Source organism: Corvus cornix, chromosome 4 (assembly GCF_000738735.6).
Source record: "Corvus cornix cornix isolate S_Up_H32 chromosome 4, ASM73873v5, whole genome shotgun sequence".
Lineage (NCBI taxonomy): Eukaryota > Metazoa > Chordata > Aves > Passeriformes > Corvidae > Corvus > Corvus cornix.
Genome location: NC_046334.1, coordinates 34,741,871 through 34,769,434, shown reverse-complemented (window position 1 = coordinate 34,769,434; position 27,564 = coordinate 34,741,871). Strand labels below are relative to the sequence as shown.

At 36.6% G+C, this 27,564-nt stretch overlaps 1 protein-coding gene across 7 annotated transcripts in view; it reads right to left on the bottom strand.

The window, feature by feature from the left end:
• PALLD (palladin, cytoskeletal associated protein) overlaps nucleotides 1-27,564 on the bottom strand; it is a 192,849-nt gene that overhangs the window by 39,951 nt on the left and 125,334 nt on the right. Inside the window, exon 1 of one of the 7 annotated variants that reach the window (XM_039551670.1) lies at nucleotides 27,344-27,481. The exons of 5 other annotated variants lie outside the window; for them this stretch is intronic. The gene's annotated coding sequence lies outside the window, so the exon portion shown is untranslated. Of the gene's footprint in view, nucleotides 1-27,343; nucleotides 27,482-27,564 lie in introns of those variants that run through there. One more of the 7 variants, XM_039551671.1, reaches the window with a different exon arrangement.

The window sequence follows — 27,564 nt, the reverse complement described above, 5'->3', positions numbered from 1 at the left end:
ATGCTAATATGCAGAAGCACTCAAAACTCTTAATTAAGAAAAAAAAAAAGAAGTAAAATGTTCAGCAGTGAAATAAATCAGAACTGGGTTTTTTTGCCTCAATACAGTTGTTTGAAAGACATTAAGCTCAAAATTAACTGTGTGGTCTATCATTTGACAGTACATCAGACTGACTTGCTTAAAAATTGTCGTTTTCCAGCTGGAAAACGTAACTTTATCTCAATACTCCAGATAGCCACAAAGTTTCAGCATATGCACATATACCTTTTCTGTACATTTAATATAGAAATACTTTATTGTATACAAGTATGTAATTGTTTATATATAATTTAGGTTATCTAAGCAGAAATTTTAGAAGCAGTCTGCCTAATGCATGGCATAGGAATGTATGATTCTGGCACAACAACATACTTTTGTTGATAGCAACAAAATTAGAAATGGTAATAACATCATGTTTTCCACTTGAAGATTAATTTTGATATTCCAACCATCTACATTTCCCAGAAAATGTTTTCTGACAATAATTCTGCTTATGATCTCAGACCAAAGGAGATTGCTTAGATAAGGGGAGCAAGCTGTTTTAGGGCAGAAAACTGAAAAATCAGTAACTTAACAGTCGCCTTTTTTCCTTGTTGTTGTAAAGATGGTTCAATTCTAGCAATGTCTCACTAACAATATAAATTTCAGCACTTAAAAGCAGATTAATTTTTTCTTTTTAAATAAATTAGCAGCAAGAACATCTGAATGTTACAGTTCACTTTGTAAATTTTATAATTAATTTTTTAATGTTGACAATAGAGACTCTAAATCCCTATCAGTTCAACTTTTCACTCCACAGAACACAGGCTGAAACTTATTCTTCTATTTTTGTGAAATTACTTTAAATTCTCCTTTTTTAAATAGGTTAAAACAACACAATTTTAGTTCCCATCATCATTCAACTCTCTTAGTTGATGACAGAAACGGGTCTGACCAGACAGAGAAAATCCTCTAAGATTACTACTTTCACCTCATTCTTCATCTTTAGCCTGAATACTTGCACACCTACTGTCCAATACCTCTAAAATTATTTACAAATAATAGTTATTTTATTTTTCATCATAATCACCCTAATTTTTTTTTATTTTTTACAGACAGACTAAGGTAAAAAAGGGAAAATTCATCACTGTAAATGATGTGTTGAATACAGAAGAAACTTAGCTGTCTCCAACACTCCTATGTTTATCCAACATGTGCTGAAAGCAAGTAGGAGTGTCATGTCTTAAGACCTTTTTATTTGCATTTGCCAAATCACATGGTGCTGTGCCTGGCCAGCAGCATCCCACAAATGCCCATCTATGGCCCTGTCAATGCAAGTGCAGCACTGCAGCACTGCTGCTGCACTGCTGCTGACCCTGCCAGGCAGAAGCAGAGACCAGATTCAGTGTATGGTTACAAAATGTTGACAGGCAAAACCAAGGCTGCTCTGCTCTCACACGCCTGACTTGAGGCCGCAGGGATATGCATGCCTATAGATCAGGGTTTATTAGCTCAGGACAGTATTGATTCCAGTTGAACAGCTTTTGGTCAGCCTAGAATCTGCATAAATTGAGTGCTTGTTTGCTTGAAAAATAACATGCAAACACGATCATTATCACATCAGTCCATGTGGCAAAAATCCACAAAGACCATCTTAGAGCAAATTTTCATGCCAGTTGTAAAAGTGCACAATCCTTGTCTGCCAAGGAATGTTCTCTACCTCAGAGCTATTCTTTTAAAATCAGACATTGCCATATTATTTTGTTGAGGAGAGGTATCCTAGGTATGTGTCATAATGAAGAAGGAAAGAAGAGGAAAGAATAACAATTTGCTAGTGTTCCTTTGGAATGACACTATCAGTGGTGGAAGTTCTACACAGGTAGGTCCCTGAAAGATAACACTGTGTGACAAAGATAGGGAGAGCCCAGCTGCCAAAATTATGAGAGGGCATCAGCCCTCATCAGTAGGGGAACAAAGGAGGGAATTAAAAGAGTTTAGTTTTTGGATGAGATTACAAGAAAAACTAGTTTAATTGTAATTACATCCTCTTTCCAATTAGCTGAAATATGTTTTGTAATTTTAAAGGGCACACATGCTTTCAGGGAACGCATCAAGCTTGTCTAAACAATAGAGCATAAACTTATTTTCTCATGTGGAATTTTTTGTTTTGCCAAATAATTAATTATAACAATACAAGAATGAGCATTTAAAAGTAATTTTTTAGCAAATTCAGTCAGTAAATGGTAAAGGTAAGTGATAAAAATAAATCATTGCTAGGGTAAAATGAATATTGAGAAATTTCATCAACTCACTGAAAAGCAGGCCTAGCAGTACATAAATACGTTCAAAAGTTCTGCTTTAGAATTTGTGATATTTTTCCAATACCAGATATTCTTAACCAAGATATTTAAATACATTTTCAGATGATCTAATAGGTATGCTAAAACTGTTCAAAAATGCAAGCAATAAGGCAGTAACATTTTAAGGAAAGCAGACATTAGTTACAACAGAGGCAAGGTTTCTGACACACTGCCTGTAAGAGCAGCTTCATGCCGTGCAGGTTTGGTACTGGGCACTCAGAACGTGCTCAGGAAGGTGATGACTTTCAGAACTAAGAGATAGAAGCAACATTTGAAAACAGATGTTTAAAGGGAAGACTAGAGACATGAGACATCAGGTTTCTTGGTGGACAACTATGGGTGCCAATACATACACCACCATTTAACAGCAACTAGAGAAATCGTATTTGGAGGTATGCACTTGGTTTAAATAGGCTGGTTTATATTTTTATCCCATTTTCATAATGCTTTTTCTTCCTGATACCCTCTTTGTATCACACTGTTTTGAAAATAGATAGAGCAGTCTGTGACTGAGAGTTAAACTGGTTCCCCATCAGGAGCTGTAACTCCAAATGCCTGGACACAGAGGAGTCAAGGAGGGGGCATAGATAGTGGCTGTATATCCCTCCAAGTCTCAACAAGAACTGGCTACTGGATTGCAGTGAACATTCCAGCAGATGGCATTTTCAGGGATGCAATAAGTCCCTCCTACTTAAATTTTCTCCTAGGCTCATTTACATATTTCCAATATTAGGATATATACCTACTTTACTTTTATCCTACATTACAAAACTTATTTAGAGAAACAATGTCCCTGTTCTGGCAAGTATCTTACTATTTGCAGTTCAAGCATCAACTCTGTCTACCTTTTAAATACAAAGTTCATATGGAAACCCTTCTATCCAAACTACCTCTCTTGGAAGGGGAAGTTCTCCAAAGGTAGAGAAATGCTGTTCAAGCCTTGAAGCCTTCATACACAAAATGAATTCTACCAAGTTAGTGTTTACAAAAAAAGTATGCAAGGGCATTGAAATTTAATCAGTGTTTTACAACACATTATACAAAGTAAATTGAAATAAATGACCACAGGTAAAGAACCAAGATTAAGTGATGTTTTCTATAACTTTCTAAAATTCCCAATTTTGTCCCTCTTATCTTAAGAAAAGGAGCAAATGGAAAGCAGACAAAGAAAAGCAATTTCTGTTTGAAAGAAAGAGTCCTATTTATCTCAGGTATGGAAGAATAATGAGCTCCCTTCTGTCTCAAGTCATTCCTGAGCAAAAGCAGACTGGCCCCTTCACAATCCTACCAGTGACCTGCTCTTTGAGAAACAGATGGTATAGTTCTACAGCAAGATACAAAACATACCACTGGAATGAAGTTACAGGAATATTTTAAATGAAAAAGAATCAGGATTGAGCACAACTTTAAAAGGTTGAGCTATTTTTCTAAATTAAGACTCAAAAACAATACCAGAAAATCTCTGTATATTTGGGGTAACAACTACTCACCTCCATGAACTCTACTTTCCAATGAAGATCAAGCTTCTAACTCAATATTATTGCTTCGGAATTAAGCCAGAGCTCTACCAAAAGGGAAACAGTCACTATTACGCTGTATTAAATGGCAAGGGCTCCTCTCACTGCTCTCTCTGTATAGATGTATTTTTATATGTGTACATTTAGATGTATTTATCTCTAAACTTAGGTATTCATACAATAAAATCCAGGATGATTTTTTAAAAATAATTTGTTAATTTATTAAAATTGGAGTGTAACACATGTATTTACATCTCTCTAGCTCCTGGGCAGCCCAACTGGATACCTGCTTCTGCATCTATGGCTCCCAGCAGCTGGCAGGACAGACTTGCCAGGTAGCTCTTAAGGTAGCTCTTCAAGACACTTAATTTGCTTTCTACAAGCACAACATTTGTATTTTACTGATATAAATGGTACTGTGACAGTAATCACTGATATCTGGAATTCTGCTCTTGACAAAATTCCTAATATAATTTAAGGTTTTCCACCAAACTTATCAATGATTGAGAGTTGTTAAAAATGAAAAAAAAAACAACCCCAAACCTAACTTAATCTACCAGTGAATTAATTAACAGCTGTACTGAAAAGAAATGCTGAGAATACAAAAGTAATTCCAACTGAACTATCCACTGAAGAAATGTTTGCTTAGTTTTAGAAATGTTAAAAATGTACACATATGTCAAAGCAAGAATGTGAAGTAAAGGGAGAATAGCTGCCTCTTTTAACAAAAACTACTATGTATCCAACACACAGACAGCCTCCAGGCTGTATCAATACAAATACATTTAGACAAGCTTCAGGTTTTATGAGGCTGAACAGTCCCTTATATTGTGAAAAAAAAATTGTGGACTGTTTTAAATGCTGCAAAGATTCATATTTATGTAAGACTAGAATTATCAGTTAAAATAAAAATGGGGGCTAGGCAGGTGATGGAGGGGACAGGATAGGGGAATGACAACAACAACATGCAGAAACCAGCACCAGTTTGGGTTCTAGCCTGAAAATATTCAGAGGTATATTTTGTCTACAGTGACACATTACTGAGAGTATGCAGGTTGTCATTACAATTTAAACCTCATGCTGAATAACTGGAGAACTATAACTAGAATCTCCAGCAGCTGCAACCCTTTAACATTTTTATTACTTTCCCTTCAAAGCTTAACTATCTGAAAATGCAGATTCACACAAACATTTTCCATATTTCAGGTTAATACACAAGAGCATTTATAATTAGTTTCACTGTAACCTAACACACTCCTAGAAGAAGAAGAAGTACTGTGTAAGAACTAACACAGGGTCTGTGTTATGAGCACACTGTGAAGCTTAGCTTAACTTTTCATCTAAGGAACTTCATACACACTGATGAGAGGTATAAACCATCTGCAGTGTTTGTGAACTCTCTTGTAAGGAAGTCCTGCTGTAATTTGGCTGTTAAAAACTTTTCTATCTATCCTAAAAAATGGCAGTTGTAGCTGTGCCCATTTTCCACTCTGGTTTGATTATCTGTCAAACACATCAAGATAATTTCTGTGCTAAGGAAACCAACAGTAGAGATAGTGCCAGTATTCAGTAAACACAAGCCATTCTTTTAGAGACAGGAACCATTTTTTACCCCTCAATACCACTGCAGGGACATTTTTCAAAACATGCATCAGTGAGATAACACATTTAGCTTTGGTACAGAAAGAGAGGAAATGGTGCTCTTGTGCACATTCATTGTTCCCAGAAGTCATAAAGATACAATACAGCTTTAGCAAAAATGCTAAACGTCATATCTCTGGTAAGGTTAGATCATAGGAATTGGTCTGGTAGGCAAAAATCTGTCTGTCTTGGGAATTCAATCGTGTTGCACAACTGGTGCACGGGCTATCCAGTGATGGACATAACAGTTAAAATATTACACAGGTAACAGGTTTTACTGATAAAGGAAGCTAAATGTGTCATGTTATTAAGAGGTAAATTGTACTGAGACATTAATTACAATACAGGTTCCAATCAACAGCTGAATCGGCCCAAGTAGGAAATCACTGCTTGGAATGCAGGAATGAACTGGCCTGCAAACAGAAAAATAGGTCTTCTGCCTCTGGTTATGCTATTCTATGTAGAAGGTTATGTTCTGTGCTGACTGGTATATATTCAAAGAAAATATGGGGAGAAAAAAAAGAAATCAAAGTATGAAAAACTGTGCTAGCCTAAAATCAAAAGTGAACAGAAGAAAATGATGTAGTACAATACATTTTCTCATTGAAACAGCCCATGCACAAATGTCTTTTTTAAAATTTACCTATTTATTTTAAATTTAATATATTTGATTAACAAGATGCTCTACAAATCATCACATTTCATCTACCACTGACCAAAGTTAGGAGGTTTGCTTTTTTTTATTCCTACTCCACAACTGTTGCAGTGGGCTTATTAACATTCCAGTATCTGTCAAGTGTGTTCTTTGCGTTACATATAAAGATGACTGCTTTGTACTATCAAAATAGATACTTTTGTGAGGAAGAATGGATAATATATTAAAAAGGAAAAAAACTGAGTAGCTACTGGATGTCCTGACATTAAAGGGAATACACAGTTGCTCTCAATGTGTTTTTAAAGAAAATTAAAATTTCAACTGTCTATTAAAAATACTCAAAAAACTAAGGTAGCTTTAAAACCTAAAATGTAGGGCCTTTTATTAGCTATTCTGTATTCACAAACAGTTCTGACATTTGAGCAGGTAGATGCCTCGTGTAAAGCTGGGATATTACCAGCTGACACATCAGTAGTTTATGTTACTGGAACTCAGTGGAGTACCCTACTCTTAAACCACCATATGAAAAGGAACAACTGAAAAGGAAATAAATACATAGAACAGGTATTTATGTGAAATAATTATATACTTCTGCAATTCTTCCATTACAACAATATGACAGACTTACTTTAGGTGTCAGCTCCATCTTAATGCCATAAAGGTTTAGTGCTATACCATTCTTCCTGAAGTCCTTCTGTGCACACAAAAATAACCCCCTCAACAACATACACTGACTTTTATGGAAGGAGGAGGAGCATCAGGAAGCAAGATCAACTGCTAAAGACAGTAATAATCTTTCAGCCTAGTTGTCAGGAGCACTAGAAACTGAAAATAACATTGCAGCATTGCTCACAACTTTTGTGACATTTATTCAACCAATACAATCCTAACATAATTATATCCTGAGCTTGATACAGGAGAAGATGCTATATCCCTAAAAATAAATAGTTTACAGGGCACTGTCACTGCTTATCTAGCCAGACATGTACATCAGAAGTGTGAGCTTGGAGGTTGAATTTGTTTGTTTGTTTGTTTTTAAGAGTCATCTTCCCTGATGTAGAAAAGAGAAAACAAAAATTATGATAGCCAAAATGTTGCTAAAGCACCCTCAGATTTGAAGAGCTGCTACTTATTACAAGGGCATTATAAACATAATTTCCCCATTGCTTGGTTAAAACAGAAAAAATAAATTGAAACCTTTCAGCAGGATTACTAAGCAAAGGCAAAATCCACATACAGTACACAGAGATCACTGCAGTCAAAAGCTGCTTTTAAGTAGTCAGAATATACCATGCTCCTGAACAATTGAACAGATCTGACCAGTACTAACGACATCCCCATTTGTCATCACAAAGAGAAACAATGTATACTGGTGTTACACAAATTTGGACACTGACATACAACCTGAATGAGCTTCTTGCAATGGCAACACATAATTTTAAATAGAATTTTCCTTGTGAAGAGATATAGTGATGCAATGGTGAGAATTTATTTCTTTTTAACTGCTAGCTTGGTTTACAATATATTGTTCTGGAAAGCTTAAATGGAATACCTTATGTATAAATGACAGAGCAAATAATTTCTTTTGTACTTTTGAGTGAAAATACATTCCAGAAAGATGATTCACTTCAAGTACTATTTGTTTTTTTAGTATAGCACACAACCTTGAGTATGGGAGACGTATAGTAAGGACTTCTCTGAATTAAGCTGCACCTTAAGTGATATATAATCACATAAAAAAGAAGGAATTTTACAGGCAAACATGTAATGATAAACACTTGTTATAGACAAATACTGTGCAATGAGTATGATTGGCTGGTCCCTTCTCTAAAACTGTTTTGAGTCTTGCTTAGCTCTCAGTGAAAGCAGTCAGCCTTCTCATACAGAGAAAACAAAAGGAAGGACTACGTTTCATTTTTTCCCCAATAAAATTGTGAGCAACATGGTGACTAGCCAAAACCAAGGAACCTGCACTTCTTAAGGGAACAGTAAGGACACATCTGCATTTGGATTTTCACTTGGGTCAGAAATGTGCTTTTAAAGCAAATTTCCAACTGCTTCCCACTTTCTTTTTCTCCAGTTTGCATCCATGAGAAGCTTCTCGAGAACATGAACTGCTTTCCTATCAGATGAAATGAGCTAAGCCACTAATGAGCATCAGTCCATGGAACATATTAGAGCTAGCTCAAAATGAAAAACCAAAACCCCAAACTCAGTAACCCTGAAATGTGTAGATATCATGCCCTCAGCATGTTTCTTCACTCTATGGAGCCACCCTTATTTCTGTGTACTATTTGCTAATGCAGGCTATAGACACAGAGTAGATGTATAAACTACCATCTGGGCAAACCATACAATCTAAGATGCTTTTAAAAGCAAGTGTGTATATCACAAGAGGTTCTGGCTTTATATTTTGTGTGTCAATTTCTGGTAAGTCAGGCACATCTCTTTCTAAACAATATGCTGAAAATTAATTTATTTGATTTATGGGAATTTCTTTATAGGATTTCTTTACACTTTCGAAGTGTACAACAAACTGATGTGTAATATATATATAAAATATAGGGTATCTTGCATATTATTTAACATTAACATATTCAGAGACAATGCACTGACCTACCCTAGTCAGCATTTTTACTATTTCTATGCTGTAGTACAGATTTTCCTATTTGATTGCCTGCAGCTGACCTCTAGAAATCAATTAATTCCACTCCTCCCATCTGCCTCGCAGTAAAAACCTCCCAGACAAAACAAACATGTCTTTTTTTGTCTTCAGTGTGATCACAGAGTAGTTTGTGAAAAGCTAGTTACAAAGTGTATTTCTCAGGATTTAAAACAATTTTGTCTGACAATTACGAAGATTCTCTCTTTACGAACTCATTATTTTGATGACTCATGCACCTTCTTAGCCTGGAGCTGGACACTCTCAAAGAAATAATATTAGAAACAGCTCTTGTCTGATATAAGGGTTCATATTTTTCCGTATTTATTAAGGTAAGATTTATGTTAAAATGAACATTCCAGAATGGTTGACAAGAAGAGTGGTTTACCTATTCCTACAGTAAAGGAATATTTATAAAGCAAAAAATATTTATAAAGCAATTTGGTTTATCTTGACCAACAGTGGTTTGTTTTGTCCTTATTGTCCCCATTGAAAAAGGTTTTTACATTGAATTGTATGTGCACTTTATTCCTGCCCATGTTCCTTGCCCACAGGAGGAAGGTTTGAACTAGATGTTCTTTAAGGTCCCCTCCAACCCAAACTCTTCCATGATTCTATATATAAATTGTTTCCTTAACATAACTAGAGTACTTATATTACATTTGGAAACTATTGGTAAATCACTGTTAGTAAACTGAAATTAAAAAAATAATCCATGCTTTGTTTCCATCACTCTAAGTGCTAACAAGATGTGAAAGTAGCAGTACCTATCTTTCACAATGAAGTCAACACTAATTGAGTGTAAACCTTCTCTGCAAGTATCACAACAGCTTGGACTCCAAGTATCATTTACCTCAAAAAAGAGCTGAGATAGAGAAAAAGAAAAATCAGGTTGTGCTTTGATAAACAACCAATAGTCCCATATAAAATATGTAATTTTGGACTTCCAGGTTACTTCAAAGACAGAGGGATATTGACAGTACCAAAACTGGTAGCACTAAAGTCAGCATCAGCATGGATCATAATGTTCTTCCTGTATTCACTATGAGTTTCCACTCAGCAGTTGAGCAGTACTCAGATTGTGGTATAATGCTGGTCTGCCTTCTCATCTGTTTCCCTGCCTCATCCCTTGGGCTACCAGCACATTTCCACCACCCCCTGGGAGCTTCGGAAGACCTACCTAGGGTGTACGATACCAAAATTCATGACTTTACCTTCTACCCCCCTACATACGCTAGCTTCTCTGGAAAACCATGCTTCATGCTCTGGAAAACACTGGTGTAAAATAACCTCATATACTACAGTTTTCTACTGTGAACTCAAGGAAAGTTATTCCAGGTGTTAGAACCTGCACGATCCTTGTGTCTCTGGGCCAGTTTACTTAAGCTGCTCCGTAGCCACAAATAAAACTTACACAGTACATTGATCCTGTTTTTCACTTGAAGGATCCTCCTATTCCTATTCTATTTCAGGTAGAAACCTCTAGCACAGCACTGAACAAAAGGGTACACAATAACAAAAGCATTAGGATGATTTGAGGTCAGCTAGTTGATTAGACAATTCATATAAAATATGATAATCACTTACTGCAGAAAAATGAATAATTAAAAAGCCAAAAAGCTAGAGAAACCAGAAAGCATTTAAAAATATAGTAGTTTTCATCATAAAGGCACAAAATAAGGCAAGGACATTTAAGTTCTCCAACTAGTAGTGGTATGTACCAGGGAAAGTGAGCACCGTGATTTGCAGAATGACTTTGCTGCTTAGTATTTTTGTTTGCAGGAAAATAAGTACATTCCCCTACAGTCATCCTTTTTCTCATGCCAAAACTGTAACAAGTCCATGCACTCAGACTTACCACACTAATTACATTCTCACGCCCCAAAGGCAATGTGGTTTGAAGCCGTCCATTTTTTGGTCATTTCGTAAACCTTCAGAGACTGCAGTTTTCCAAATTAATTTCAAGACTTCAATATTAAACTTACTTAAATAATCAGTAATCCACCAGGCCTTAGTTTAAAAAATGGGGAAACAAACTTTGCTAAGCAAGAATTGATAGCACATAATTCTTGCTGTACACTGTCCAGGCAATACTTCACAGATGAGTTATGTCTGATCTTCTACACAAGAGAGAACATTTGCCCTCAAGAGCCTAATACTAGAAATGGCATATCATATCATGATTCAAGATTCTTTGTTTGGTTTAAATTTGTCTACTGTTTAAAATCTTACATTTGAAATTAAGAGGAATCAGTAAGGCAAAAGTCCTAGTTTCACATAATTCATAATTGCAGGAAATGTTTTTCGACCCTTGGTTGACTCAAAATTTTTTCTCATGATTTTTAGCAGCATGATCTACTTCCCCAATGAATCACTCAGATTGAATGAGAAAAGAACTGCATACTTGGAAATAGTAACAGAATCTCGCAATCATTTTCAAATCTTCTATATATGACATAGCTTTATATTCCAAAACAAGCTCCAGATGTGTAAAACGGTAATACTTGATTTGTGATATGACTAAAAGATCCTTTGCCTTTTTCTACTGGCCTTAACAGCACTTCAGTTTGATATCATGTTGCTCTAATTCTTCTAGTCAAAAGGAGATACATAGGCAAATGTTCTCATCACTCCTCTTTGGCATCTCACTTACATTACTAGTAGTACAGCCTCCTAGAGAGTCAGTGAAACCTCCAGAGTGCAGTTCAGGGTGTGTAAATTTGATGCTAAATGTCAGACTGTATGAAGACTCTGTTAAAGAGCATCTTTAGGAGTCATCCCAATAAACCACAGGCTTCAAAATGAAGACAAGCAACTCAGATTTGAGCAGAAAACACAAAATCGTTCAACGCATCCTCAGTAATGCAATTAGAATAACACTACCCAAAATTCTTTCCCCTGCCCACAACTTAGGAGCTCATGAGATAACTGAAGAACTCATAATACATCACATGGTTTCACAGCCACACTAGACTTAGCATTTAATTAAAGTATCTTTTTTTTTTCATTTACATTATGAGTTAGTTAACTAGTATGACAGCTCTTATTTATCAGTTAACAAACGTACTCAGCTACTCTCAATGGGGAATATTCTTTTAGGTGGAATTAGTATCAGGGAGGATCCATAGTTCCAACACTACCACACCCAGCTAGTGTCACCATGTAGGAGTAGAATTAATAGAAAAGGTCAAATGGTTTAACAGCATTATGAAGTAACATTGTTAGAGTCAGGAAGAAATCTTGTGATTATTTATCAACACCATCAGCTGTAGAACAAAGAGTTGAACACAAGCCAGGGGGGAAAAAAATCTACTAATTTAAAAGGAGACTCATTTACTCACTTAAAAAGTAGTCCTAAAGAAAGTCAGAGAAGGTGATGAACAAAGATATGCCAAACTGATTTTAAACACTGCCAAAAAAGCACAGTATTGCACTATATTCTGTATAAAGATGAATGTGAACATTTCAGACCAGAAGATCAGACTGGAACAGGAACGGCAATACTGGTTTTAATCACACCAATCTTGCCAATTGGTTAATTGGTGAGACATCTGAATTTCTTAGGCTAAAAAAGCTCAGATCAATGTAATTAACTTCCTTTTACTTTATGTTCCCTAACAATCGGCAAAATAGTTCAATTAAAATGTTAAACAATGTTTTTCAGCAGAGAAATACGTATCTTGCACGTATAAATGTTAAAAAAAATACCCTAGAATCTTTTTATGCACCTGGAGCAAATCTAGCATTTACTCTTCCCAAGTTAAACTTGTTTTATTTCTGTAAGACGTTCCCAAATCTTTTTATAATTCTTTCAATTGCATATAAACATAATCTCCTGGTATTAGTATATTAGCTTGGCTAAATATAGCAAGGAGCACTCGTGTTTTATGGAGCATTTTCTTTGGTATGCAGCTAATATAAATAAAATGAGCAGACAGAAGTTGGCAGTGCTCCACTGACATTACATCACTTTTCCTTAATAGGAAACCTCTCTGCAACTTAACATCTTGCTTTAAACACTCAGAAGTGTCCACAAACCCTTCAGTGAGGATCATCATATAAGGCCAGCAGTTAGCGGCAAAGGACTAGAACATAGAGCTGGATCTCCCGGCACAACATGGGAAAGAAACTCTCTAGTGAAAACCACCTTTTAAATGTCACCAACCACAGAGCAAGGGAGTTGTATAATGTCTAAGAAAAGAGATGTGTAAAATGTACATAATTCCAGTAAAAAGCAAAGGATAACCTTCTAATTCCTATGACGCTACTTCTGTAGATTCAGGAGATCCTCTAGAAACCAACAGACTAAAAACAGAGGCCTAGTCCAGGAGATATAAATTGCATAGAGACACAAGCATCTATTACAGTTTCATTTGCTGCTTACTCTTTGTGTTCCTCAAAAAGACAGAACCTCCTATTTTGTGGTACCATCAGTATAGTCCCTCATCTTCAGTATGACGTTATTTTGAAGAAATTAGTTAATTATTGTAAAATATTATATGATATTTATTTACTAAGAGACAGATGTTGCCACCCACATAGGTTGAGCTTTTCACCAAAAACAATAGAACTTCTTCACTCTACACAATGAAAATAAATTATATTTGCAGCAAAACCCAGTGGACCTACAAGGTTCCTCTGAGAAAAAGAAAAGTACTTGCACTCAAATTTTCTCATCCATTACTGAGACTGCTAGTCTTTATTGGAGACGAAAAGCAATCCATAGTGTACACGAAGAAGAAAAGAGCCCAGAGAAATTTATATTCATGTTGTAATTAATGTAAACATAAATTCCAGTTATTGTATTTCTAATGTGCATATTGCCGAGCAGTAATCCAACTCCCCCTTCAAGTCTGCATGCCATATTTGCTGGCATGGAATTTTATTGAGAACATAATTTATTTAGGCACTGTCACACAGACACACATAAACACAAAACTCTATTTACCACAGTACAAAAAGTCACTGTAGGTCATTTTGTCCTCTGCTTTTCCAAAAAAGTTTGAGAGAAGTTCGCTGAGTGGCTCCTACTGCTTTTAGTTGCAGCTGTGCAGCAATCTTTAAAAATTTACAGTAATTGTTGCCATGTTTACATCAGTGGCTCTCAGTAAAGAAAATACTAATCTAGTAAAGGTATGTAAAAAATAAATGCAAGCTGGACTACACTGAATATCACTGTGATTGCTCTCACTTAACCACCTGGTCTTACAATACCATGAATTCCCTGTCCCCCTTAGTCAGTAAGACATCCCTAAATACTTCTTATGCTCGACACTGTTCTTTCACTTCCACTTGTGATAGCATAACAGCTCAGGACCCTAGCAGAAAGGGCAAGTAAATTAAAAGTTGAAAGTCAATGTAGCATTGGGTAAATTGATGGTTTTGTTTGTTGGTTGGGTTTTTTGTGGCTTGGTTTTGGGTGATGGGTTCTTTTGTTTGTTTGCTTGGCTTTTTAAAATCCTGAGTCTGTTCACTCCTTCAGACTAAAGAGCAGCCACCTGAAGGGTTCTGCTGGTGCAACAGAAAAGTGGTGCTTGTCCAGGAACAAGCATCTGAAAGCTGGACATCTCATAGCTCACACTGCCAAGGCAGGATTTGCAAAGCCATATCTTTAGTTGGTAATCGTGAAGGACTAGAACAAACTTCCATATCCATTCTTCTATGGATGACTTTGCTGTTTACTTCTGAATGGCAATGACCAAATAAGATGTTGAAGTTTTATTTCATGTAAGTATTTTTAATTCAACAGCCCCAGAAATGAATGAAGTCTTTAATGGAGGTAAAGCCGAAGTTTAGTTTACAACAAGAGAAAAATAATTTCTAACTGGTTAGTGTGCCCAAAGAATAATTTGAGAAAATGTCACCTCCATTGCTAGAACTATCTAAAGATTTCAAGTAGGGGTATTTGTGCAATATTAACACACTCTTACCAAGAATACAACACAGGCCCAAAAAGGTGGACATGTATCTTAAGACTTGATTGCATGAATGACAAAGATATTCACTTGACCAGTTTCATCTTTGTGTATTTTTGTTGACCCATGAATTGGCTACCTACTCCATAATTAGGTTTTCTTTTTTCTAAAACAATATTAGAATTATTAGCATCAGCCAATGTTCATTTTCTAAACAATGATTTTAGCATTGTTTAGATTCAACTAATGCCTAATTTTGAGAAGACATCAGGAAAAGCAGATGAATGAAGTTAAACTCAAAACAAAATTGAAAACAATGTGGCACCTATATTTATCTAACATTAATTGAATCTTATTACAATAAAACTTCACCAAAACCTGCTGACTGGACAACAGAGTTCCTGCTAAGTAAGTTGTTGTAACTCAACATGTTAAGTTTCAACTGTCATACTGTGTTGCTTTGTCATTTTAGAATCAGAGAAAACATCTGCTAAAATTAGCTGTAATGGAAAAAAATCAACTGCAAGTCTCTCACTCATCCATCCCACCACTATTATTATGCAAGTTATCCTAATATATACAGCAACCACAACTGATATGCTAGCTGGCCACATACATGTTGAATCCATCATCTTTTTATCACAGAAAAATCAAGCTACAACTGCTTTCCAAACTTGTGTAAATGAATTCAGGAATTCAGACCAGTAGCCTGTGTGTTCAGGCACACAGACATACCTTTGAAACCAACAGGAGCAACAGTAATTATTAACTCTGAAAATCAGGTAACTTTCATATGAATTTAACTTAATTCAAGCAGATTTGAAAATTTATGTTTAAAAATTTATCCATGTATTGAAATACATTGTTAAAAAAAATCAGTTTTTTCTCTAGGAGTATTTTTTTTTTTAATAGAATTAAGTATCTCAGTAATTTGCTGTTACTTAAATGGCAGAGAAATTCTTGGGAGATGTGAAGGTTTCATACCCAGGTCCCAGGTTAAGTCCTATCAGTAGTAACAGAAATGGAAAGCACCTGATCAGCATTTGGTAGTGTGACTGAAGTGAATCAATCTCCATGCTTTTCCCAGAAAACCTGTTACAAAGTCTGAATATGCTACCTTTTGCATCAACCTTTATTAGCATATTTAAACAGTGAAAATGCAGAAATCTTTCTTTTGTGCCTGGAAGACATCCATAGACAAGATATATATATATTTATATATAAAAAGGAGTATGAGTATTTTTGGTAGATATTAACTCCGTGTCTCTGGTGTCACTCTGGATTTTTTTACAAGTGTTAATTAAATACTCAGATCACAGAGAAGCCTTACCATGGCATACAAATCCAGGTAATCTAAAGAACAGTGATGAATGACATAATCTGCTTCAAAAATTGGAACAGAAAAACCTTCCTACTAGGTGGTATGGCAGAATTCCTCACGAGCTCAGGAGAACTTTTTTGTTAAATGACCGAGGTAAAGGCAATAATATATCACTCTTACAAGCTGTAAATTGGAATAGGCTGCCCAGAGAAGTGGTGGAGCCACCATCCCTGGAAGTGTTCAAAAACTGTGTGAATATGACACCTGAGGACATGGTTTAATGGTGAACATGGTGGTGTGGTGCTGGGTTAATGGTTGGATTTGATGATCTTAAGGGTCTTTTCTATGCAATATTAAGAAAGCTCACACAATGAAGTCTCAGAAGAAACATCAGTTGAGTAACAGTTTAAAATGTCTTGAAATGTAAAAATCAGAAAGTATCTCCTTCAATACCACCTAATGATCACTTAGTTAACTTTGGCTTAGCAACCAGTTGTACTAATTCTATGCTGTACTTTTCACCTGCAGTTTAGAAATGTCGCTCTTCCCTCTGTTTTGGCTAGGATACATGAAACTAGAGCTAAAGGAAGCAGTTGGGCTGGTGAAATTATAGAGGTCAAATCATATCAGAAAAATACTCCTACCACAACAGGTGTTCCAAACTACTTTGGTGCACATATTACAGAACAGAAACAGCAAAGTTTAGGGTAATGTAACACAACTAAGTAAACCTGACACTTCCTAAAGATTTTATAACTTTGAGTCATCCCCAGCCATTGCCTGACTTACCCTGAATATGATGTACAACACCATTATTACTGATGACTTACATATTTTTCAGTATTTAGGCCAGTGTGTAAATTCATCAACAGTAAATATAAGCCTTATTTTACTGGGGAACAAAAAATCCAGACATGCCACAGATAAATCTTAAGAGTTAGCACCTCAATGAGAATTTGAGTAGAAAGACAATTATTCAAAAACACTGGAAAATATATACTGTTATAATAGCAAAACTAATAATACTTTCTGAATAAAGGCACAGAAATGGTTTCATTAAACCAAAAGCATGAGTTTAGTTTAAACACGTTCCTGTCCACACAACATGCCAATTGTGCAATTCTCACATGACAGGAGTCTGTGCAGTGCAAGACCTGATAACAGATAATAAGAATATTAGGCACATTCAGCAATTTACAGGACAAACAATTAATTTAGACCTGAATGGATACATCTAAGAGTGTCCAAGGAAAGCTCTGAAACATTAAACTGCTTCTCAGTAAGGAAAATACATTTTTCATGTCCCCCAGCATCCAAAAAACTATTTCACTACCTCTTTGCTGTCCTTAATGCAGCATCTTGCAGTTACTTAGCTTAAATTTTTCCACAAACTTCACCGGTGCTCAGTGATTTTAGCAAATCCTAAAATTTTCAAAATGAAGGGCAATTAATTGAGAAACTAATCATATTAGTATCTTCCTTCCTTTGTAAGTGACTCTTGACAAAGACATTTTCAAATTGATGTAGAACAGTGAACAACCTATAACAGCTTTTGAGGAATCTGAGGTAATTAAATAGAGGAAGCATTTGAGAATAATTTCAAAAACCAACCACAGAGATTAACATTGGTAACTTGGGAGCTTGACAGTAAATTTCCATGATTCTGCCTCTATCAAGAAGACCATCAATGATGACAGAGAGAATTTCCACAACTCAGAAGCAAAGTTAAGTATTATTTAGTTATGAATTTGTGAAATTTTTAATCTCTCCGAAAAGCAGCTTCTGTCTTGTATCACTCTGTATATGGGGCCCTGGGATTTCCATTAATTAGAAAGGTACTATTCACATGTTCTACAAATCTCTCCCAAACATCCCAGTTGCACTCTGATTAGTCAATACTCTACTACTCCTCATAATCAACTTTGATCTGCCAGTATTGGAAATTCTGACAGACATAATAAATCTTTTTGGAGAAAAGAGAGGTTACTTAGCAAAAATATTGGGCATCTCAGAGCTCTGTATGTTCATACAAATTCACTCAACTCCTCCAGCTTTCATCTACTGCCGATCAGCTTCCTGCTTAAAAGCATTCCACTTCTATTCTGCTCTGCTCTTTATCAATGAGCGTGTTCCTTCAAATATTAGCATTGCAAACAGTTCCTCTAATTCAGTACTCTTGCAACAATTCACTCAGTAAACAGGGCCTGTCTCTTGCATTTGTAGACAGTAATGCTTGAAGCACAAACATCTGTCTTCTTAATCCAAAAAAGGATATAGAGTGCTGTGTTTTAGTTACAAACCGACCATTAGCCCTCGGTGGTCAAGAGAGCTTTCTTGTAATTTATTATAATTAACTGTCCCTAGGTCACTCCTCTTTTCTAGCTACAGTCTACCACAAAAAAATCCAAAGTTTGTACCCAACAGGAATGTTAACTTTACAAAGTTACAAAACAGTTTCAAAGACTGTTAAAAGTGAGGATGCAATAGCCCTGCTGGGCAGCTTGCAGAAGGAGCAAACTGCAGCCAGAAGAGGATGAAACCAGAGATACTTTATTGCCTTTTAGTAAAACACGTTAAATCTAACATTAAATGTATCAATACTTTTTCCGAACCAAACGTTTCACCACACAGAACCAGGCCCACAGATAATAATCAGATCTGTTTAAGAAGTGCACAAATGGCTTACTTCATCTCAAGACCTGGATAGCAAAAGAACCTGAAACTAATTCATAACATTTGTGCTCACATGTTAATACCCTAATTTATTACTGCAGCCTGTAACAAACAGAACATCCACAACTTGTGTGTGTGTTTCTGAGCTCTAAATCTCGTGATACTTCTGTGATCTTACAGAATCCCTGGCATTGTTTGCTGAAGAAAACTTCCAGTGAGATATCACACACCAGCTCAATATGCTGAAGCTTAGACAACCACAAACCTCTGCTCCTTTAATGTATCAGTGCTCCAAAAAGCAAACTTCTTCCCTCCTTAAAAGATTCCTCAGAGTTGAAAGCAAGTCCTTGATCTTGGGGTAAGTGCAATGCATGTGGTCAGTGCTGAGCCTCACCATGCTGGGCATGGTTCCACTGCGTGCTGGTCCGCACACCACATGACGTGCCTTTGACATCAAGACTCGATTGGTGCAATATGTTCCAGCTAGGGCTGCAGAGAAGGCTGACGTGTTGCTTGCAGCTGCTTGCTGACGGTAGCCATACAGTTGGTGGGAGAGCAAGGGAAACATGGCAGAGATCCTGATTCTGGGCCTCCTGCTCCTTTTTCTGGGTATTTCATGTGATTCTGATAAATTTAATTATTTATATTAATTGTCTCTTTTTTATCTATCCATCAACAAGACCACTAACTTTTAAAAGGACGGGGGACATGGGAACCTAGAGTTTTAGAATCAGTGTATAATTTTTATTTCTGAAATCACAGAAACACTTAAAGTTACTGTGGTTTATGGATCAGAGACAACTGTAGATGTAACCTCAGAGTCAATAGCTGGAAGTTCATCCTTTGTGTAAGAAAATGTTGACATACCATTTTGATTTTATCTTCACAGACACTCCTTTTTTCTCTCCATCTATGTGGAAAATGTGCATGCAACAGTCATCTAATTCAGTTGCATATCTAAGAAAGCAGTGTCTAAGCATAAGTATTTCTGAAATACAAATGATAGGAAATTTTCTTTCTCTTTCTTAAAAACAAAAACAAACAAAAAAAAAAAAGAAAAAAAAGAAGAGGCTTAGGTATTTTAATACAAAGCAGAAAACAGAAGCAATCATTTTCCAGAAGTTCCTGATGAACCATTTAAGAAAATATTAAACAGTTAATAACTGCAAAATCTCTAGCAGAAACTCCACAAGTCACTAAAGATAAAAGAATGGAAACCACATGTAACATCCTAGAGACTCATAAGACAACATAATGTACTTTCAATACAGTGTGAACTTCCATAGTCTCACCTTATAAATTGGATTTCATATGCCTACAGACACTGACAGAAGAGGTGTCCCTCTTTTTTACATTACATACAGATCTCCAGATCTTTAGAAAGATAGAAAAACTATGAAGTTTTAAAGGAAATCAAGACTTTATCCTAGAGCACAGCCAAGCCTTATGGCAATCTATTTACTGCCTGAAAAAAATGCCTACAAATGTTATATGTGAAAAAATAAGCATTATTTGGCACGGACACTGAACTCAGGCATGTGAGAGTTGCTATGGCTATATGAAAATGATCAGGTAGCATTAGAAACAGAAAAAGAATAGAATTTGGCCATGTCAGATGAAGAAGATGAGTGTTGTGGAAAAGAAAATAATCGGCAGTTTATAAAGAAAAATACACAGTCTGGTAGCTTGTCAGCTGAGCAATACTGATGAACCCTTCTGAAACCTAGGCAGTCTTTTAATGAAAATGTCTGAAAGACATTTGTTGATATGTACCAACACATCTGTAGGTGTGGATATCAATATTCCCTTTAAATATTCTTTATGTAATTTTGGTTTTAGGCACTTCAGATTTGCACAGAAATAAGTGGCATCATCTTGCAACAGGGTCACCATCAGTAATGCAATACCAAGTAACTCATGCCTTCGTTTAATTCCCTAAAAGTTTTAACAGGAAACACAAATCACACACAAACACAGACTGCATGAAAATACCCCATCCAAAAAATATTATGATCACCTCTGGGATTTTCAAAGCCTCACCTGTACTAAAAATTTCACTAGATCTTGGGTCAAAACAAAAATAGCCATAAATTAGGTTGCCCTCCTGAAACCTTCAAACACAGCAAATCAAGGCTTTATATTTCAGAGCCAAAAGAAGTAGAGTGAGGTGGGCTAAAAGAAATACAGCACCACTGGGTTTCTGAGCAAGGAAACTTTCCTTTCATTTGTGCAAAACTTTCTAATGTTGCCTTGGTGAATCTCCTTGCTGGCCAAAGTTGGCTATTAAAATTGTTTTTCACTTTAATAGCTGCTTTAAACAAAGCACCCCCATAAGTCAGATAGAGATTTTATGTTGTGTAAGGACACACACACACACATTTATATATTCACACACCATTAGATTCATATGCACGCAGAAACAGACTTGCATTATCTTCTCTCATAAAAAAGTTCGCATAATCTGTTCTTTGAAGCGAGAAACATTTTACACACATCTGGATGTACATACACACATGGCACTTAAAACTGAAAGAAACAATTGTGTTTCTAGTGAGTGCTTTCATACTGTGATTCAGCCTATTCATAAGAATAAATTCAGCCATAGAGTAAAAATTTAAAAATACTTCAAAATCCAACTGCAGAAACATAATTATGCTATTTTAAGGGTAAGTCTTCCAAGTTGTGAGTAAGGTGCAAAAATGGGTAGGAACAAGCTCGGCTCAAAGCCTGGCCTAAACCCAGCAGGTTTGCTCTCCTGAGAAAAGTTGCTATAACACATGTGGGTCTTGATTTAAACCAGATTTCTGTATTCACTGTGGCTGGAGAACTGGGGTCATACTTTTTAAATGAATCTGCAGCAGGAGTACAAAAAAATCTAAATATTCCATTCTCTTTTCCTATTCACTAGAACCTACGCAGGACCCCCTAATGAAGTTTGTCCACTCCACCAGACACTGCCTGCAAGCATTTCTTGCTCTCTGATGTACGTCTGCCTTCATCATAGGAGAGGAATTCGTTTAAATTTGCAATTTAAAAATTAAATCCAGCTGACTGAATCTTTATCTCAATTCAGTATTTTGGAAGAGACCTTTAAGATCGTCAAGTCCAACCATCAACCCAGCACTACCACTGTAACTTCTAAACCACTAAGCAATATAAAAAATTTTTTTCCTGATATCTAATCAGAATTTCCCCGTTCTCAGCTTGAGGCCATTATCTCTGATCCTCTCATTGCAGGTATGGTAGAAGAGACTGGCTCCCACCTCAACATGACCTCATTTCAGACAATTGTAAGTAGCAATGAGGTCCCCCCTGAGCCTCCTCCAGGCTAAACATCCCCAGCTCCGTCAGCTAGTGCTCATGTTCTCCAGTCCCTTCACGAGCCTTGCTGCTCTTCTCTGGACACACTGCAGCACCAAAATGTCATTTTTAAAGTGAGTGGCCCAAAACTGAATGCAATACTCAAGGTGAGGCCTCAGCAGCGCTGAGTACAGGGGGACAATCCCTGCCCTGGTCCTACTGCTGCACTATTGCTGATACAGGCCAGGATGCCATTGGCCTTCTTGGCCTTCTGTGTTAGAACAAAGTTCGATCATTTTCTTGTAAATGCAAAGATTGAAACAAATCTACTTGAGATTGTAAAAGCTAAATATTAATGCTGTAAATGTAATACACTGTGTTTTCCCGTTATTTATACTCACAGCTCAGGTTCTGTGTTGTCTTAATGCGTACAGTAGCATACAAGACAAGTATGAGTCTCTGCTGTGAATTCAATGGGGTAATTTGGTTGGTACAAACATTAACACCAAGAAAACAGTTTTTTTGAGTGCTAATCTATTTTTACATTTAAGCCTGGAAAAAAAATGTAACCATGTTGCCAATGAAAACCAAAAAAAATTTCCCTGTACATTTCTGCTGGCTGACACATCATGTCTGCAAATAATAGTCTTTTTGTAAAAAATCTTTACTTTACGCAATACGAAAAGAACAAATAAGATATATGCCATCTTATGAACATTTACTAGAACTTTGACGTTTTGGCAATGCAGTATAGAAGCTCCTAATGTATAGACTCAACTCTTCAACTAAATAACTCCTCTCTTTTAAGGTGGAGATAGGAACTCAACCCCACATTACCACTTTCTGCTTGAAATATACTACAGTGTACTGTGATATAAGATGGGTTTCTCAAAGAGAATAATTAGAAGAATTGTTTTTTCTCATCCTATGTTATGTACTAGTATATATATATATATATATAAAATATAGACCATCTTCTGAAACTGGTAACGAACAAAATCTGGAGCCCATTTCAAGGAGAAATTTCAATAGGAACATATTTTGGTGATGCAAATGAATACAATTTCCCAGCCTCAGATGAATGTCCTGGGAAGGATTGGAAAGAATTCTGAGTAACTGCTACCAAACAATGGTTTAAGATAATCTAAGGTAATCAAAGATTTCTTACTCAAATTATCACTGGAGAGATAGACCCACCATGAAAACTAGGGAAAACAAATTCAGCTGCTTCTTGGCTCACCTCACACAGGTGCATAAGGCAGAAAAAGGCCAGCAAGAAATTGAGCCCACTATATTTATTTATTTATATAAAAATAAGTGCTGTTTATCTTAAAATTCCTTCCCTTTGTGGAAGGGGGAAGTGCTGGGGAGTGCCATACACAATACACTAATTACAATCACTTTCTACTTCAATAAAGGAAATACAAACTTCCTGCCTTGGCAAAGGTTAGAATGCCTCAAGCAGGTGAGAAAAGGACCATGTAAGTGCCTAGACAGAAATGTGGAGGAAAAGTATTTCTTAAAATTTCTATTCGTGTGCTAATCCAGAAAGTAGACTACACATGTAAAAAGAGCTGCCTGAATTATTGGTTCTCCTTCTATGATAATTATATTTTTAATTATATGAACACCAAAATGTTAAATAATCTATAATGCTCCAGTAAGTTCTGACACTTGTGGCTACAAGACTCTTCTTTTCACCTTTTGCAGAGTAAGAAGTTAAAATTAGTCTTCTAGGCATACTATAATTTGGTTAGTAATTACTCTGTAAGTATTCTTCCCAATTCTTCCAAGTGCATCTACTATTGCTATGAAATCATTGCTGAGTATTGCTATTACTGAGTGGGCACTTCACTCCAAAGGGAACTTTATTACTTAATCTAGCACTGAAATGCTATCTGTTAAGAAAGCAGGAATGTTTCCAAGATGGAAAATGATACATGAATACAAAATTCCATAGGCATGTTTTGATTAACTAATATTCCCAGGATAGAAGATTTCCAGTCAATTATTATGTTCTCAAGAATATATCTGGGACTATCAGTCAATTAATATGTTCTACATAACCCTGAAATTTTTATTAGGAAAACAAAACCTTAGGGCCACTAACTCCAGATCAGTAAAGGTCCAGTACACCCCCCAGATACTTGAAGACTCCTTTCTTGGACAGTAAACAGCAGAAATGAAAAAACCCATAGCAGTAACGTAAAACATTGTATATTGAAATTATGCAACTAACATTGCATATGCTTACCTTCATCTTTCAGACAGTTTCTTTGCACTGCACCCTATACACTTATCTACACATTTTCGAATTTGAAAGTCAGCTTTTTAAAACCAAAGGTCTTCATGTCTTTCAGGTGCAGTGTCTACAAATGTTCATAATCTACAGGAAATTATGTTATACACACAGAGAAAACCTACATATATGACATCACATGACTGGTAGTCTACTCTGCTCCCAGGCACAGGGATCCACATGAAAGTTGGCATGAGTAAAATTGCAAAGCAGCTAATTTAAGTAGAACTGGATGAGAAATTAAGTTGCTGTTTGAGGAATATAATATTTTCCATCAAATACATGATTTTACAAGTAAGATTGGTTTACTCTGCCCAGCTGAGAACCAGGTAAGTTCAGAAAGGTAAGTCTCTCCTGGATAATTTTGAAAGAGAGTAACAGAAATTCTGTAGAGGAAAGAAAGAAGAAATTCTCCATGTAAGCGGGCTGACCAGCATCCCACAAGTCAATTTCAGCCAGACCCGTTCCTTGGTCTTCCAATGCCTAAAGCCCAACAGCTGAACATTACTCATCAGATTTACCACTCTGTCCTCACAAAAAAGGAGTCATGGTGTTCTAACACAGCTAACATAGCTATTAGAAATGGCTGCTGCAGTCACACAGACCACAAAGTGGATAACAAAACTGCAATCACACTCCTATTTGTGGAACAGTTGGCCTATCATACCCTCCACAATCATCATATAAGCTCAAAAAATTCTGCAGTGCAAAGCAGAGAGTAGTGAGTTGCTTTCTGTTACCTGGAACCATAGCTCTCAGTACTTACTTTACAATAATTGTAATTGCACAAATACAGTAATTACCTTAGCTCAACAGTTTGCAAAGTTTTATATGTTGCAATCATCACACAGTGTCTGCAAAGAGAAAACAGTAGACTCAGGCTACTCAACAGGCCCACAATAATTGGTGCATGAGTGTCCAGCAAGATGAGCTTTGCCAGTAATAAACCAAAAAGATAAGAAGAAAGAAACTTAAGAACACTTTGAAGATAATATTTTCTAGGACTTCATTAAGTATAACTGCATAAAAGCATTTATTTTACATCCATGCTTTTTAATTGTTAGTTAAAACACACTTCAAATTTTCAGAACAGTTTTTCACTGAAAAAAATGTTCTTGACTCAGAAAACTGCAAGAAAAGTTATGTGACATATATCCACCAACTGCTAACAAACCTTTACCACATATCCACCATTGCAATTTTAGGAAAACTGCTCTGTCAGATTGTAGTGTGTGATAATTGGTAAATTCTGACTTTGTGATTATCAGGTTTCTACCATCTCAAAGATGAAAGACATGTTTTTATCCAAATGAGACACTCCTAATTCCAACAATATCCTACCTGCATATTCCTACGTGTTTCAAAAGTTGCAAGAACATCTGTATACCTCCTACCCCATAATTCCAGTTTCTTTTATTCAGACTCTTATCCCTCTGCCCCCACCTTTTCCCACAGGGTTTTTCCTTCTGGCCAGAAAAATTAGTACAAGAACCTCATTCTACATACAGTTCTTTCAGGTTTTATTCCCCAATCAGAAGCAGGATGCAATACAATCTCTCTCAGAATCTTGTTCTCACAAGTATTTGCCCCATTTTCATAGAGAAGTGGTTTAGATGCAATCAACGGACATATGCTGAGAGCCATTTAACTTTTTCTATGTTTTTTTTTCCATCCTCTTGTTATCAATTCTATATCTTAATCCTTTTATGTCTGGTATGCATTGTGAATCACAGACTAGCCCTGGATGTCTGGAAACTGCTGGGCTTTCTTAAAGAACATCATCATAACTTTTCCCACCCCAGAACGCCAGGGTATTTATGCGCACACAAACTTGTGAGTGAACATAAAACTTTCTTCACAATATGTAATACATCTCATGAAGTTAATTTCAGAAATATAAGGTTTGTTCACAGGAATCATGTGAACAATTCAATACAGCCACAGAATAACATGCAAGAACAGTTTCTTGACCTCAAAGCCTCATGAAACATTGACTGTGTCCACTCCTATTTTTAGATGTGTGCTCTGCAGTGCCATATTCCTTAATATAAAGCTGACCCAAATGTTCCAATAGCAGACGTTGGTTTCTCTTTGATAGCCAATGCATATCTCTGCTTTCCAAGTTTCTGTAAACACATCATTATAAAGAAGGCCAGTCTTACTTTTCCCAGCCTTCTTTCTAATTATGTGCCTGCTGCCAGGAAACTTGCCTTTTTTTTTTTCTTTTTTCTTGTCTTCACTACTAAAATTTAAACAAATGTCTGATGTATGCTGCAGAGTTCGAAAAGAAGAAAAAAAATTCAAAGCTGTTACTGTTATAAGTTACAAGGTTACTAACACCAAATTCCCTTCAACACCCAGTGATAAACAGAAAAAAATTTAGCTACAAGAGTACACTAAGTACTAGATCACCAAATATGTCTTCCTTATAGACATATGAATCCCACAGAACAACCCAAAACGCCAATGTTTTGGCTTATTTTGGTTTAATTTTGGTAAGAAGCTGTAGTAAATCATCTAAAAAGATCAAGTCTCCTACCCATTACCAACTCTCTTCAGAACTATCACTGGGTTCCTACAGAAGTCTCGTACAAAGAAGGCTGGGAAGGCACTCATAGTTCCTTGCTCTATCATATTAAGGACTGATTTAGTGAGTCTTGGGCTACAGAGATGCACAGAGCCGCTGCCGCCACAAAAGCATCCTTTCTCCGTTTGGAAACACCAAGGGGACGGCCGGGGTCGGCAAATAAAGTGCATCAGCCAAACTCGAATGCGACTACACACGATGTAGCAAACTAAAAGAGCAAGAAAGAGTCGATCAAAAATAGAAGTACTCGAAAGATAGGCGGTCAGCCCGGTCCGATTACAGCATGATTTCATGTACCCTGACCTTTCGCCTCTCGTCACCGTTTCTGCCGTGCGTTCACCTCATCTGAAGAAAAGACGTCACTAGGAACTTCTGAAAGTACCCTGCCATCTTACCTCGGCGACGCGTAGCGGGCAGTTCTCACATACCCCAGCGCAAGTTCCCGGGGACGCGGCGAGCGGCGGCGGCGGCGGCGCGGAGCGGAGCGGCGCCCGCAGGTACCCGGCGCTATATAGGGCGGGCCCGGGGCGCAGGCACCGCGCCGTGACTCACAGAGGAGCCGCCGCCGCCGCCGGCGCGTCCCACTCCGGCAGCTTCACGTTAAGAGTCCCGCGGC